The following is a 17,314-nucleotide window of genomic DNA, read 5'->3' as shown; positions in this document are numbered from 1 at the left end:
ACTTGAAGAGGAAGAGATATGCCAGTACTATGGCAGTTCCGGCTCTGATCATCCCACTGAACCACATCCAGACATTGACATGTTCTGGTACACATTAATATTAAAAGTATATCCAAAAGTCTCCAGATGTTCCCATGATCCCAGTGTTATTGACCGAATAACATGTAGGCTTCATTTTGTCACAATAACATGTTGACTTAACAAACTATAGAGAGATATACAACTGGATCCTTCTGGTGAGACATTCTCTCTGGATACTAAATGAGCTATGCAGGGAAAGAGAAGAGACCAATAGTGTATTTTGTTTGGGTTTTTCCCCTCAGCTCCTGACCCATGCTCACCTGTTCCTGGATAACTTTATACAGTGAGTACATGACACACACACACAATTTGCAATTCATGTGTTTTTTTTTCTTTTTTTTTCTCTGACCTCTTTTGAACAGACATGGCTTCTTAATTGATTTGAGGAAGGTCTTGGAGCACCTTATGGAGGACAATTATGACTGGCCATTATGACTGGCCTCATACTGGGTGAGGCTTTGTCATCCCTGAACTATTGTCAGCTTTGATATACAGTACCCTACCTCAACCAACTGCACAAGGAATATACTGTTAATGAATATGAGTAATAAACTCACTCATCCTTCATGCTTCTCTCACCCTTGCAGCTGCCAATATGTTTGCAATTGCTGCTCTGCTACTTGAGGTGTCTGCATAAGGTGAGACAAGTCTACCCCGACTTTTCAAATAGGAGAGGCTCAGCTATGTGAACTGTCTCACAAAGGTTGATGTGTTGATTCTAGGGAACACTGTCCCCCAGTGCAGGGTGCTGTTTACACCTGGGGCACTTGGGATAACTGACACTTTTTCCTGCTGTCACCATTCTATATGATTATTCAAAATCAACAGGTAAATACCACAAATATGATCTGCACAGATATTGACCTGCACTTAATATTCCAGGTTATGGCTCAGTTGCTATAAATCAGATATACAGTGGCAAGAAAAAGTATGTGAACCCTTTGGAATTACCTGGATTTCTGCATAGTCATAAAATGTATCTGATCTTCATCTTAGTCACAACAATAGACAAGTAGTGTGCTTAAACTAATAACACACAAATTGTATTTTTCTTGTCTATATTGAATACATAATTTAAACATTCACAGTGTAGGTTGGAAAAATTATCTGAACCCTTAGGCTAATGACTTCTCCAAAAGCTAATTGGAGTCAGGAGTCAGCTAACCTGGAGTCCGATAAATGAGAAGAGATTGGAGATGTTGGTTAGAGCTGCCCTGCCCTATTAAAAAAACTCACATTTTGAGTTTGCTATTCACAAGAAGCATTGCCTGATGTGAACCACGCCTCGAACAAAAGAGATCTCAGAAGACTTAAGAATTGTTGACTTGCATAAAGCTGGAAGGGTTACAAAAGTATCTCTAAAAGCCTTGATGTTCATCAGTCCACGGTAAGACACATTGTCTATAAATGGAGAAAGTTCAGCACTGTTGCTACTCTCCCTAGGAGTGGCCATCCTGCAAAGAGGACTGCAAGAGCACAGCACAGAATTCTCAATGAGGTTAAGAATCCTAGAGTGTCAGCTAAAGACTTACAGAAATCTCTGGAACATGCTGAGATCTTTGTTGACGAGTCTACGATACGTAAAACACTAAAGAATGGTTTTCATGGGAGGACACCACGGAAGAAGCCACTGCCGTCCAAAAAAAACATTGCTGCAAGTCTGAAGTTTGTGAAAGTGCACCTGGATGTTCCACATCGCTACTGGCAAAATATTCTGTGGACAGATGAAAGGCACAGCACACCAACATCAAAACCTCATCCCAACGGTAAAGTATGGTAGAGGGAGCATCATTGTTTGGGGTTGCTTTGCTGCCTCAAGGCCTGGACAGCTTGCTATCGTCGACAAAAAAATGAATTCCCAAGTTTATCAAGACATTTTATAGGAGAATGTTAGGCTATCTGTCCGGCAATTGAAGTTCAACCGAAGTTGGGTGATGCAACAGGACAACGACCCAAAACACAGAAGTAAACCAACAGCAGAATGGCTTCAACAGAAGAAAATATGCCTTCTGGAGTGGCCCAGTCAGAGTCCTAACCTCAATCCGACTGAGATACTGTGGCATGACCTCAAGAGAGCAGTTCACACCAGACATCCCAAGAATATTGCTGAACTGAAACAGTTTTGTAAAGAGTGTGGTAAACCGTGGGGTATTGGGTTGAGTGTGCAGAGATTGACAGAGACAGGGAGGCTTTAGTCCGCAAAAACAACTTTACTAACCAGAAAATAAACATAACAAAGAAAATCACTTAGGTTTGGCTCAGTCCTTCTTCTCTACTGTGGCTTGGTGTCGGTCTCTCCCCATTCTCTCTCGCAGTGTGCCACCGTGCTCCTTTTATTTGGCCTCCATGGCTTTCCTCTAATTACCTCCACTTAGAGCTGTCGGTGTCGGGGTGCCCAGCTCCCGTATTCCCAGCAGAGGGAGCCAACGTCGCCTCACATACCTCCCCTCTATTACCATCCCCCGGGGTAGATCTCCTGGGATACCCCACCCCTTAGCATGCCTCCCTCCCAGTCAGGGCTAAGGGCTAGGTTTGCATCCCTCTGGGATAGGGCGTCCGCATTGCTGTGCTGGGCCCCCGAACTGTGGATGACAGAGAAAGAGAATCGCTGTAAGGACAGGAACCAGCGAGTGACACGGTCATTCATGTCCTTACCTCTTTCCATCCACACAAGGGGGGCATGGTCAGTGATCAGGGTGAACTTCCTCCCGAGGTGGTAATACTTGAGGGTGTCCAGTGCCCACTTCACGGTGAGGCACTCCTTCTCGACAATGGAGTATTTCTTCTCCCTCGGGAGGAGTTTCCTGCTGACATACCTGATGGGGTGCTCCTCGCCATCCAGCTCTTGGGACAAAACGGCCCCTACCCCTGTGTCAGACGCATCTGTCTGGACCAGGAGGTTTTTTGAGAAGTCCGGGGTGACAAGTACCGGGTGTGAACATAGCGCATCCTTCAGGGCCTGGAATGCCACCTTTGTGTCCTCTGTCCATCGCACCGACTGGGGTAGTCGTGCCTTTGTTAAGTCTGTGAGGGGAGAAGCTATTGCGGCAAAGTTAGGTACGAATCTACTGTAGTACCCTGCTAACCCCAGGAATGACTTCACCTGCCTCTTGATTCTGGGGACTGGCCATCCCTTAATGGCAGCGATTTTCTTTTCTTGAGGTTTCACATTTCCCCTCCCGATCTGATAGCCCAGGTACTCCACCTCGGCGTAGCCCAGCTTGCACTTGTGGGGGTTCGCGGTCAGACCTGCGTCCCTTAGCGCATCCACCACGGCCTGTAACCTACAAAGATGTGACTCCCAACTGTCACTGCACAATTATGTCATCCAGATAAGCAGCGGCGTACTCACCGTGCGGCCGCAGGACGCGGTCCATGAGTCGCTGAAAGGTCGCTGGTGCCCCGTGGAGCCCGAAAGGCAGAACCCGGTAGTGGTATAGCCCCCCCGGGGTGGAGAAGGCAGTCTTCTCCCGGGAGGCCGCTGCCAGTGGCACCTGCCAGTGCCCTTCATCAGGTCCAAGGTGCTGATGTATCTCGCCATCCCCAAGCGGTCGATCAGTTCGTCCACCTGGGGCATGGGGTAGGCATCGAACTTACGGACTTCGTTCAGGCCCTGGGAGTCATTACAGAAGTGGAAGGTTCCGTCCGGTTTCGGAACCAGCACTATGGGGCTAGACCACTCACTGTGTGACTCCTCCGGGCTTCTGGTATCCGGTATGGCCGTTTACGCACTTTCTCTCCTGGACGGGTGTGGATATGATGTTCCACAAGATCCATGCGCCCGGCACCTCGGAGAACATGGCCTAATTTCGCTGGACCAAATCTGAGCTCTTGTCGTTGGGTCGGGCTGAGGTGTTCCCCCATTGCAACTTCGACCGAGGGTGGACCCTGCTGTGGCCGGATCCACGTTACGCACAGCGCCTCGCGTGCATGCCATTTCTTAAGTAAATTCACATGGTAAAGCTGGAGGGGTTTTCTCTGCCCTGGTTGGCGGACCTTATAGCTAATGTCGCCTACCCGCTCAACGATGTCGTAGGGCCCATGCCGCGTAGCCAGGAATTTACTCTCCATTGTAAGGATCAGCACCAAGACTTTCTTACCTGGTTGGAAATCTCGTGGTTGGGCCCCACGGTTGTAGACACGCTCCTGGGCCCGTTGCGCCTGGGCCATGTGCTCGCTCACCACTGGCCAAATCGCTGTCATCCTCTCCCTCATCTCCTCCACATGTTCTACTATGCTGTGAAGGGGGGGAGGGTCGGCTGCTCTTCTCAGACCTCCTTCACTAGGTCCAGCAGCCCGCGGGGCCGTCGGCCATACAGGAGCTCAAAGGGGGAGAACCCCGTGGATGCTTGGGGTACCTCACGCACTGAAAACATCAGGTGGGGCAGCAGCTGGTCCCAGTTCCTCCCGTCTCTCTCGATGACCTTCTTCAGCATCTGTTTTCAGGTTTTATTGAAGCGTTCCACCAGCCCGTCCGTTTGTGGATGGTACACACTGGTCCTCACCTGTTTTATTCGTAACAGATTGCAGACATCTTTCATTACCCGAGACATGAACGCAGTGCCCTGGTCCGTCAGGATTTCCCGCGGAATACCCACCGGCTAAATAAATGGAAGAGCTCCCGTGCGATACCTTTTGCTGTCGCCATGCGTAGTGGGATTGCCTCAGGATACCGGCATTATCCACGATGACCAGGATGTATTGGTGTCTCTTCACGGTCTTCACCAATGGACCCACCAGATCCATTGCCACCCGCTCGAATGGCACTCCTATAATGGGCAAGGGAACCAAAGGGTTTTGATAATGCACCCGCGGAGCTGTGATCTGGCACTCCGGGCAACTATGGCAGTAGTCCTCCACGGCGCGCTTGACTCCAGGCCAGGGGAAGCGGTTCCAGATCCGCTCCCTGGTTTTCTCCATCCCCAGGTGTGCCCCAAGCAGGTGAGTGTGGGCAAGCTGCAACACAGTCCTAACATACTGGCTGGGTATGAGTAACAAGTCTTTTGTCTCCCCATTATGCTTTACTACCTGATACAATAAATTATGCTTGATTGCGAAGTGGGGGTAGCGCCAATCACTTACCCCAGGTAACAGTACGCCATTCACCACAATCACCTGGCCCCTAGTGTTCTGGAGATTAGGGTCTTCTAACTGGGCCATCCTAAACTGACCCGTGAGGATTCCGGTGTCGGGAGGTCCGTCTAGGGCCTCCACCTCCATAAAGGGGAGCCTGAGGTCTTCCTCGCATGGTGGCTCGCTTGCCGGAGCGGGGTCGTCTCCCTCCTCCGGGTCCGACTAGGGCCCAGTGAACACCTCTCGTGGCGAGGGTTGGGTTGCACAGGCCATTGTCCTTTTCCCTTTTCTTCCTACCTCCTGTGCTTGCCTCCCCAGGTCCCTCCTCCACAGGGCCTGGAAGAGAGGGCAGTCTCGACTGAGGAGAATGGACATGGGTAGGTTAGGAACAGCTCCCACGCGCATCTGGCACTCCCCCTTAGGGTGATTATCCTCACTGGCACCATTGGGTACTTCTTCGTGTCCCCATGTACACAGGACACTGTCACCTGCTCGTCCCCCAGTTCCTCCTTCCCATCTCCTGAGAGCCACTGCGGGTGGGCCAGGGTCACCATGCTGCCGGAGTCCAGCAGAGCGCTGGTGTCGATGCCATCGATTCGTACAGGAACCATCGGAGTGGCCATCTCGGTATGCGCCCAACAGGAGGTGACGTAACTCGCCATCCGGGATACCACAGAGCTGGGGGATGCGGAGGGCATGGCCTCCTCCCGGCCAGGACAACTCCACGTGAGGTGCCCCGGCTCACCGCACTCATAGCAACGTCTAAGATCTGGGTCCAGCAGCCGCTGACGTCGGTTTGGGTCACCCTCCTGCTTCACAGCCTCGGCTGGTTCCGTCCAGGCCCCCCTTCAGCCCCTCGCCTCTCTCTGTGTTGTTCGTCCCCCTCGCTGCGTCTCCTCTCTCCACTCGGGCCCCTCTCAGCAGGTCCTTGTTTTCTGGTGAATTTCTATCACGGTCAGCAATTCCTCCAGGCTCTGGGGGTTCTACATGCTCACCATCTTCTTCATCTCGTATGGCAGGGCCCGAAGGTATTTATCCAGGACGAGCTTGTCGAGCATTGGGAGGGACAGTACTTCCGTCAGTAGCCAGCCCTTGGTCAGGCGCACCAGGTCGCTCATCTGAGCACGGGGGGAAAGGATGGGGTAAAAGGCCCTGTTGTGGACCAGCTGTGCACGGCGTGTGAGATTGAACCCATAACGGCTCAGTATCTCCCGATTGAGTCCCTCATAATTCGCGGCCTGGTCAGTGTTCAAATAAAAGTAGGCCTTCCCAGAGAGGTAGGGTGCCAACAGGCTGGCCCACTTGGGCTTGGGCCATCCTTCCCTCTGGGCTGTCCTCTTGTAGGTGCACAAAAACGACTCCACGTCATCTTTCTCCCTTAACTGAACCAGGAACTGATTCGGGCCAGACTCCTGAGCCCTCCCAACCTTCAACTGGGCTACCTCCGCTATCAGTCTGCGGTTTTGTTGGTGCTGCTTCTCCAGTGCTTGCTCCTGGAGAGCCTGTTGCTTCTGCTGGCTGAGGATGAACTGAGCCACCAGCTCCTCCATGGTAATCTCCGTACGCTCGACCCCACGGCACCCAAAGCTACTGAGATGCCCACATTCTCCACCGTATGTGGTAAAACGTGAGGTGTTGGGTTGAGCATGCTGAGATTGACACAGAGACAGGGAGGCTTTAGTCTGCAAAAACAACTTTACTAACAAACTTTACTAAGAAAATCACTTAGGTTTGGCTCGGTCCTTCTTCTCTACTGTCACGACTTCCGCCGAAGTTGGTCCCTCTCCTTGTTTGGGCGGCGTTCGGCGGTCGCCATCGCCGACCTTATCGCCATCGCCGATCCATTTTTCATTTTCCATTGGTTTTGTCTTGTCTTCCATCACACCTGGTTACAATTCCATCAATTACATGTTGTGTATTTAACCCTCTGTTTAACCTTCATGTCCTTGACCGTAATTGTTTGTTGTATTGCTTGTGCACGGTATGCTGGTAGTTACTGGGTTTTGTTTGACCCATTTTTTTATTATTCTGTTGATGGTGGTTTATGGTTATTAAACACAACCGTTGTAAATCAGTTTCCGCTCTCCTGCGCCTGACTTCTCTGCCGCCAGTAGCATCAAATTACAGAATTACGGACCAATACTATGGAGTCAGCAGGAGCAGGTACCCCGGTTATAGGGGTGGAGTCGCACGTCCGGGAGCACGCAGCAATGCTCCAACATCTTGGCACCGCCATGGACCGCGTTGTCCAGACAATGGACCACTGGGAGAGACAGGGAGTTCTTCCAGCGCCTCCACAAGCACAACCAGGGTTTCCACTGAATGCCCCTCTTCATCCTGGTCCCAGTGGGATTCGTCTCTCCCTGGGAAGGCTGTGAACTGCCAGGGGTTCCTTCTACAACTGGACCTATACCTGGCCACCGTCCACCTTGCTCCATCGGGCCGTGAGAGGGTGTCCGCCCTCATCTCGTGCCTCACTGGGAAAGCCCTGGAGTGGGCCAATGCCGTGCGGAGAGAGGGAGATGCAGCGTTGGACCAGTTTGAGGAGTTCAACCACCGTTTCCGGGCAGTTTTCGACCACCCGCCCGAGGGTAGAGCGGCGGGTGAGTGCCTCTTCCATCTGAGGCAGGAGACGAGGAGCGCCCAGGAGTTCGCCCTGGAGTTTAGGACCCTGGCTGCCAGCGCGGGATGGAACGACAGGGCCCTGATCGACCATTACCACTGCAGTCTGTGCGAGAACGTCCGTCGGGAGTTGGCCTGCAGAGACACTACCCTCATGTTTGACCAGCTGCTGGACCTGTCCATCCGGCTGGACAACCTGCTGGCTACCGCAGACGTTCAGATCGGGGTCTGGTGGTTCCATCCCCCCGCACCTCCTCTCCGATACCTATGGAGCTGGGAGGGGCAATGCGCAGGGAGACTGGAGGGGGTTCCAGCTTGTGCAACATCTGTGGTCGCAGAGGTCACACTGCCAGTCGGTGCCGGGTTGGTTCCTCTGGGGATCGAGGCAGCAGGCAGGGCGCTCTGGCGTCACCCCAGGTGAGCCAGCACCATTCTTACCCAGAGCCCTCTGTTGCCCATATGTTTGTCTATTTTCTGAGTTTTCCCCGCATTCCCAGCATAAGGCGCTCGTCGATTCAGGCGCGGATGGGAACTTTATAGATAGATCGTTCGCCCATAGATTAGGGATCCCCATTGTGCCCGTGGCTGTGCCCTTCCCCGTTCACGCCTTAGATAGTCGACCATTAGGGTCAGGGAGGCCACTGCTCCTCTGGGCATGGTGACGCGGGGGGGCACAAGGAGATAATTAGTCTCTTCCTAATTGACTCTCCTGCGTTTCCCGTGGTGCTAGGCCTACCCTGGTTAGTTTGTCATGACCCCACTGTTTCTTGGCCACAGAGGGCTCTCACGGGGTGGTCGCGGGAGTGCTCGGGGAGGTGTTTAGGGGTTTCCGTTGGTGCTACTACGGTGGAAAGTCCAGACCAGGTCTCCACCATGCGCATTCCTCCTGAATATGCCGATTTGGCTCTTGCCTTCTCTAAAAACTCAATTACTACCCCATCGACGGGGCGATTGTGCAATAAAGCTCCTGGTAGACGCTGCATTTCCCAGGAGTCACGTGTATCCCCTCTCACAGACGGAGACGGAGGCTATGGAAACATATGTCGCCGAATCCCTGCGTCAGGGGTACATTAGATCCTCCACTTCACCCGTCTCCTCAAGTTTATTTTTTGTGAAGAAGAAGGAGGGAGGTCTGCGCCCGTGTATTGACTATCGGGGTCTGAACCAGATCACTGTGAGGTATAGTTACCCACTACCACTCATAGCCACAGCGATTGAGTCAATGCACAGGGCGCACTTCTTCACCACACTAGATCTCAGGAGTGCTTACAACCTGGTGCGTTTCCGAGAGGGAGACGAGTGGAAAACAGCTTTCAGTACCACCTCAGTATGATTACCTCGTCATGCCGTACGGGTTGATGAATGCTCCATCAGTCTTCCAAGCCTTTGTAGACGAGATTTTCAGGGACCTGCACAGGCAGGGTATAGTGGTGTATATTGATGACATTCTGATATACTCCGCTACAAGCGCCGAGCATGTGTCCCTGGTGCGCAGGGTGCTTGGTCGACTGTTGGAGCATGACCTGTACGTCAAGGCTGAGAAATGCTTGTTTTTCCAGCAATCCGTCTCCTTCCTAGGGTATCGCATTCCCACCTCGGGTGGAGATGGAGAGTGACCGCATTTCAGACGTGCGTAATTGGCCGACTCCCACCACGGTAAAGGAGGTGCAGCGGTTCTAAGGGTTTGCCAACTACTACCGGAGGTTTATCCAAGGTTTTGGTCAGGTAGCGGCTCCCATTACCTCATTGCTGAAGGGGGGCCCGGTGTGTTTGCAGTGGTCGGCTGAGGCGGACAGGGCTTTTAGTAACCTGAGGGCTCTGTTTACCTCGGCTCCCATGCTGGCCCATCCGGATCCCTCTTTGGCGTTCATAGTGGAGGTGGACGCGTCCGAGGCTGGGATAGGAGTGGTGCTCTCTCAGCGCTCGGGTATGCCACCGAAGCTCCGCCCCTGTGCCTTCTTCTCGAAGAAGCTCAGCCCGTTGGAGCGAAACTATGACGTGGGGGACCGGGAGCTGTTGGCTGTTGTCAAGGCCTTGAAGGCGTGGAGACATTGGCTTGATGGGGCTAGACACCCTTTTCTCATCTGGACTGACCACCGCAATCTGGAGTACATCCGGGCAGTGAGGAGACCTCGCCAGGCAAAGTGGGCCATGTTTTTCACCCGTTTTGTGTTTACCCTGTCCTACAGACCAGGCTCCCAGAATGTTAAGGCAGACGCATTGTCCCGGCTGTATGACACAGAGGAGCGGCCCATGGATCCCACTCTCATACTCCCCGCCTCCTGCCTGGTGGCGCCGGTAGTGTGGGAGCTGGACACGGACATAGAGCAGGCGTTATGTGCAGAGCCCGCTCCCGTCCAGTGTCCCGCTGGGCGTCTGTACCTCCCGTCTGCTGTTCGTGACCGGTTGATCTATTGGGCCCACACGTCACCCTCCTCTGGTCATCCTGGGATCGGTCGGACAGTGCGCTGTTTGGGCGGGAGGTACTGGCGGCCTACCTTGGCTAAGGACGTGAGGGTTTATGTTTCCTCCTGCTCGGTGTGCGCCCAGTGTAAAGCTCCTAGGCACCTGCCCAGAGGTAAGCTAAACCCCTTACCCGTTCCACAGCGGCCTTGGTCGCACCTGTCGGTGGATTTTCTGACTGATCTTCCACTCTCACAGGGTAACACCGCGATCCTGGTCGTTGTGGATCGTTTCTCTAAGTCCTGTCGTCTCCTCTCTCTGGCCGGTCTCCCTACGGCCCTACAGACTGCGGAGGCCTTGTTTACACACGTCTTCCAGCACTACTGGGTGCCTGAGGATATAGTGTCTGATCGGGGTCCCCAGTTCACGTCTAGGGTCTGGAAGGCGTTCATGGAACGTCTGGGGGTCTCGATCAGCCTTACTTCAGCGTTTCACCCCGAGAGTAATGGGCAGGTGGAGAGAGTGAACCAGGATGTGGGTAGGTTTCTGCGGTGCTATTGCTAGGACCGGCCGGGGGAGTGGGCAGCGTTTGTTCCCTTGTCCGAGATTGCACAGAACTCGCTCTGCCACTCCTCCACTAACCTCTCTCCCTTCCAGTGCGTTCTGGGGTACCAGCCAGTTCTGGCACCTTGGCATCAGAGTCAGACCGAGGTTCCTGCGGTGGACGACTGGTTCGGGCGCGCGGAGGAGACATGGGAAGCCGTCCGTGTCCACCTTCAGCAGCCGTGATGCGCCAAAAGAAGAACACAGATCGCCACCGCAGTGTGTTCGCACCGGGGGACCAGGTCGGGCTCTCGACCCGAAACCTGCCCCTCCACCTGCCCTGCCGGAAGCTGGGTCCGCGGTTTGTGGGGCCATTTAAAGTCCTGAGGAGAGTGAACGAGGTTTGTTATAGGTTACAGCTTCCACCCGATTACCGTATTAACTCCTTGTTCCATGTGTCTCTCCTCAGGCCGGTGGTGGCTGGCCCGCTCCAGGAGTCTGAGGTGTGGGAGGTTCCTCTGCCCCCTCTGGATATCGGGGGGGCCCCGGCGTACTCCGTTCGCTCCATACTGGATCCGAGGCGTCGGGGGAGGGGCCTTCAGTATCTCGTGGAGTGGGAGGGGTACGGTCCGGATGAGAGGTGCTGGGTTCCGGTCGAGGACGTGTTGGACCCTTCAATGCTGCAGGAGTTCCACCGTCTTCGTCCGGATCGCCCTGCGCCTCGCCGTCCGGGTCGTCCCCGAGGCCGGTGTCGACGCGCGGGTCAAGGGGGAGTACTGTCACGACTTCCGCCGAAGTTGGTTCCTCCTTGTTCGATCCATTTTTCATTTTCCATTGGTTTTGTCTTGTCTTCCATCTCATCTGGTTCCAATTCCATCAATTACATGTTGTGTATTTAACCTTCTGTTCCCCCCCCATGTCCTTGTCCATAATTGTTTGTTGTAGTGCTTGTGCACGGTATGCTAGTAGTTACTGGGTTATGTTTGACCCATTTATTTTATTATTCTGTTGACGGTGGATTATGGTTATTAAACACAACCGTTGTAAATCAGTTTCCGCTCTCCTGCGCCTGACTTCTCTGCCGCCAGTAGCATCACATTACATCTACTGTGGCTTGGTTTCGGTCTCTCCCCGTTCTCTCTCGCGGTGTGCCACCGTGCTCCTTTTATTTGGCCTCCATGGCTGTTTGGCACTTTCCTCTAATTACCTCCACTTTGAGCTGTTCGTGTCGGGGTGTCCAGCTCCCGTATTCCCAGCAGAGTGAGCCAACGTCGCCTCACGTACCTCCCCTCTATTACCATCCCCCGGGGTAGACCTCCTGGGATACCACATGAGGAATGGTCCATGGTTTATTGCTGCCAAAGGAGGGTCAACCAGTTATTAAATCCAAGGGTTCACCCTGCACTGTGAATTTTTACACGGTGTGTTCAATAAAGACATGAAAACGTATAATTTTTTGTGTGTTATTAGTTTAAGCAGACTGTGTTTGTCTATTGTTATGACTTAGATGAAGATCAGATAAAATTTTATGACCAATATATGCAGAAATCCAGGTAATTCCAAAGGGTTCACATATTTTTTCTTGCCACTGTAGCTTTGTGCGAATTTGCACCTCAACTTGAGATGTTGACCCTGTCTGGTCAGACTGTTTGACCGTCTACCCATCAGGAGGAACATACTTATCTCTCTGGTCCTACATTGTTCTCGGGCTCAAGCTTAATTCTAACCAAGAAACCAACAGTTGGTGTCGTCAGGGGTCGGTTTCATATTCAGGGATATCAGTTCGAACCAGTTTGTTTTTTACTTTCTAGTGTTACTGGGTACAGTAATTACTGATGGTTGGTTTGATGCTGTTACCACTGATTGTGGGTAGTGGAGGGTGAAGAGAATTATTCTCTGGTTCAAATTAAATTAAATCAAATGTTATTGGTCACATAGACATGTTTAGCAGATGTTATTGCGGGTGTCGCGAAATGCTTGTGTTTCTAGCTCCAACAATGCAGTAATATCAAACAAGTAATATCTAAAACGTTCACAACAATACACATAATAGAAACAATACAATACACACAAATGTAAAGGAAATGGAATTAAGAATATATAAATATTTGGACGAGCATTGTTGGTGCAGCATAGATTAAAATACAGTAGAATAGAATACAGTATATACATATGAGATGAGTAATGTCCACTCCGAATACCTCTTCTCCACCGGCGGTGTTTTGGATCAGCCTCTGGAATCAGTTCAATTGCCCAGGGGGTTTGAACAAAGGATCCAATTCCGGAAAGTTGTATTCCTGCTCGTAATGCTGGTGAGTTACCGCCGCTCTGATATCCAAAAGTTATTTCCGTCTGTATGTAATAACACAAAAACGTTTCTGGGCTAATAATGTAAGAAATAACACATAAAAAACTAAAAACCGCAAAGTTTGAATTCTTGTTGTGGTAAACATCTGTATTCTGCTCCCAACTGGCACAGCGGTCTAAGGCACTGCATCTCAGTGCTAGAGGCATCACTACAGATCCTGGTTTGATTCCAGGCTGTATCACAACCAGCCGTGATTGCGAGACCCATAGGGTGGCGCACAATTGGCCCAGTGTCGTCCGGGTTAGAGTTTGGCTGTGGTAGGCCGTCATTGTAAATAAGAATTTGTTCTTAACTGACTTGCCTAGTTAAAATAGTATATATACGTTTTCCAGGGACTGACAAGTGTATATTACATGAAACAAACAAACACATAGAACACCTGAATATTAAAGGTGAGAACAATTCTTCTTTCTTGGCGTACACAATATCTGCCTGTCTAGTTGAAGACAAATAACACATAGACAGTTAATGATATTGACTTTGCTCTGTGTCAGACCTTTACTTCTTCCTCCTGGCACCCACTCTATGCTACCAGTGAGACTTCCCCTTGACCCCCAGGGTCCAAATCAACGTCCTTTGTGAGAGGCTGGTAAAAATGGTGAGATGAGGGCCACACTATTATCCACCCTCTTAATTTTTGCCTCTTCTTTCAGGTGGTTCTTACTCAAATGATGGTGGTAATCGTGCAGCAGGTGATATGTTTATGTATTAAATGCATGTGTTTGTACTGTGATTGAATAACTGTGATCCTCAACACAGGGGCCCCACAAGTATGTGTGCTCAGCCCCCTCTTGAACTCCCTGTTCAACCATGACTGCGTGGCCAAGCACACCTCCAACTCAATTATCAAGTTTGCAGATGACACAACGGTAGTAGGCCTGATTACCAACAATGACGAGACATGCGCAATAGCGCCTCTTCAACCTCAGGAGGCTGAAGAAATTCAGCTTGGCCCCTAAGACCCTCACAAACTTTTACAGATGCACCATGAAGAGCAACCTGTCAGGCTGTATCACTGTCTGATACGGCAACTGCACCACCCGCAACCGCAGGGCTCTCCAGAGGGTGGTGTCGTCTGCCCAACGCATCACCGGGGGCACACTGCCTGCTCTCCAGGACACCTACAGCACCCAATGTCACAGGAAGGACAAAAAGATCATCAAGGACATCAACCACCCGAGACACGGCCTGTTCACCCCGCTATCATCCAGAAGGTGAGGTCAGTACAGGTGCATCAAAGCTGGGACCAAGAGACTGAATAACAGCTTCTATCTCAAGGCCATCAGACTGTTAAATAGTCATCACTAGCTGGCCTCCACCCAGTACCCTGTAGTGAACTTAGACACTGTCACTAGCCGGCTACCACCCGGTTACTCAAACCTGCACCTTGAGGCTGCTGCCCTATGTACATAGACATAGAATCACTGGTCACTTTAATAATGGAACACTGGTCAGTGGTCACTAATAATGTTTACATATTGTTTTACTCATTTCATATGTATACTGTATTCTAGTCAATGTCATCCTATTTAACTATTGCTGTATATACTATAATATCCTATGTATTCTACAGATACACTAAATATTCTATCCACGTACAGTCCATAATGTCTTTAATGTCTATAAATTCCAGCACATATATATATATTTATACTCCAGATTCCGACATTGCTCATCCTAATATTTATATATTTCTTAATTCCATTCTTTTACTTTTAGATCTGTGTGTATTATTGTGAATTGTTAGATATTACTCAACTGCTGGAGCTAGGAACACAAGCATTTCGCTACAACCGCAATAACATCTGTGTATGTGTATGCAACCAATAGAATTTGATTTGATTTATGTATTAACATTTTGTTTGTTTTGTTGTGCCAGTTATGTCATATCTCTGCCTTTGCACAACTGTCATCTAGGGATCTTCATCATGATGCTCTTTGAGGTGAGTGACACTGAACTACCATACAGTATAGTTCTATATGTGTTCATGCAGTGTGTGTGTGAACAAGCATGTTAACGCCCCCTTCTCTTTCCCTGCACCAGCTCCTGGTAGCTATTTAACTTGGACACTATTTCAGGGGTAACTATGGCAGTGGGCTGGTGTGGCTGTGCTTGCTACTGGGTCCTTCTCTGGCTATGATTATCTATTTCCACGACCACTACATGAGTCACCATGGCCAACATCCTCCTGGACTGTCCGCTGCTGACTGTTTGTCATGATCACTCACTTATACTGACTTTGGATAGGCTCCAGCACTTTTTGATATCTTTGAATGACTACTGTCCAGTTTAGCATTCGTCCATTTGTAGGAAGTCATCACAGCCTTAATTTTTATTTTTTATTTTAGTTGAAAGACCAACAAAATCTACAGAACAGCTATTCACAATTATTTTTTATTTGAATCTTTGGAGCCTGTGTCCTGTCATATTGTGACTCAATCACACATGAAAGATAGGGCTGCTTATTCACTGTTCACAAGTCACCCAACGTTTACTGTAGGTTTATGGATCATAGCCAACTGTTTTCAGACTACTGGTATCTAACTGCCTGGTGAAAACTATTGGGAAACCACACCATGTTGAGTTCAAGCACAGAATGAATTATACAGTGTAGCTTCCAATTGAATCGTGCTGTTAATTCTTTACTGGGCAACCACACCATGTTGAATTCACACACAGTGTGAACGGAGTGAAATACAGTATATAGCTGAATTGTACTTGATACTTTGGCAAGCTTATAAAGCTATAAGAAATATGATAGTTGTGGTGTGCTTGCCCTCTTACCGAGATTTCATAAACTGTCAGGACTTTCTAGGAAGATAATTTCTATTGTATTTATATATTGTTTTGACTTTATTTCAGATAGTTTGTGTATTTGTGATTATCTTTCCAGTACTTGTTCTCCTTTTTGTCACATATAGGTTTGCCGATAAAGGGGGGCAAATGTACTTTTAAATAAACATGCATTGTTATCTTTGGTTTATTATAGCGGTCAAATTACTGTACCTGTATTTGCATGTTGTGAACCACAATTCATTGCGCTAGCCTTTTACCGTGAATCACGTGACCCCATCATTGAGGTAGGCGGAAATGAAAGTTAACCAGCTAGCGGTACCAGAGGACCACAGCTGAAAAAGGTAATTATGAGAAAATAAACGAAATACGTTGCCAGCAATGTCAAGTAAAACAGGGTTGTAGAAAACGTTTCTTCAATAGTACACATTTATCTAACTACGTTTACGAGAAAAGGTGGCTGTCATGTCCTTATGCCCACACAAAGCTGTTGGCTAGCTAGGAGCTATAAGGTTAGCTCACCATCTTCCGTGTTTTGTTTTTTGTGCGCAGAGTATTTAAATATGGAGGCAATGAGCCAATTTGAGTTGTTGATGTGTACAGTTAATCGATGTACATTAAGCTATCAGCAAATAAGATGTCTCACCCTGTGCATCTTACACGCAGTAAATGTTTAGGTTTCCTTTTGTTGGGATCACACCAAAGATGGTGGATAAATGAAGATAGTCACTCCGTTCGTTTACCATTGAAAAAAAATTGTCAAATCAAATTTCATTGGTCACATACACGTGTTTAGCAGATGTTATTGCGGGCATAGCGAAATGCTTGTGTTTCTAGCTCCAACAGTGCAGTAATATCTAACAACAATACACACAAATCTAAAGTAATGGAATGAAGAATATATAAATATTTGGATGAGCAATATTGGAGCGGCATAGACTAAAATACAGTAGAATACAGTATATACATATGAGATTAGTTTTATGCAAACATTATTAATGTGACTAGTGTTCCATTATTAAAGTGGTCAGTGATTTCAAGTCTATGTATATAGGGCAGCAGCCTCTGAGGCGCTAGTGATGGCTATTTAACAGTCTGATGGCCTTGAGATAGAAGCGGTTTTTCAGTCTCTCGGTCCCAGCTTTGATGCACCTGTACTGACCTCGCCTTCTGGATGATAGCTGGGTGAACAGGCAGTGGTTCGGGTGATTGTTATCCTTTTATCTTTTTGGTCTTCATGCGACATTGGGTGCTGTAGATGTCCTGTAGGGCAGGTAGTTTGCCGCCACCGTCTGGAGAGCCCTGCGGTTGCGGGCAGTGCCGTTGCCGTACCAGGCGGAGAAAACAGCACAAAGGGATGCTCTCAATTGTGCATCTGTAAAAGTTTGAGGGTTTTAGGTGCCAAGCCAAATTTCTTCAGCCTTCTTCAC

At 49.6% G+C, this 17,314-nt stretch overlaps 1 protein-coding gene across 3 annotated transcripts in view; it reads left to right on the top strand.

Moving 5' to 3' along the window:
• The first annotated feature begins 16,125 nt into the window (after positions 1 to 16,125).
• The window catches only part of wwp2 (WW domain containing E3 ubiquitin protein ligase 2), a 45,754-nt gene continuing 44,565 nt past the window's right edge, over positions 16,126 to 17,314 (top strand). For all 3 annotated transcript variants that reach the window (XM_014148917.2, XM_014148918.2, XM_014148916.2), the window contains exon 1: positions 16,126 to 16,228. The gene's annotated coding sequence lies outside the window, so the exon portion shown is untranslated. The remainder of the gene's footprint in view (positions 16,229 to 17,314) is intronic.

Source organism: Salmo salar, chromosome ssa16 (genome assembly GCF_905237065.1).
Source record: "Salmo salar chromosome ssa16, Ssal_v3.1, whole genome shotgun sequence".
In the NCBI taxonomy this organism is placed as follows: domain Eukaryota; kingdom Metazoa; phylum Chordata; class Actinopteri; order Salmoniformes; family Salmonidae; genus Salmo; species Salmo salar.
Note: the sequence above shows the minus strand (reverse complement) of the source record. Positions and strands in the feature narration are given on the sequence as shown.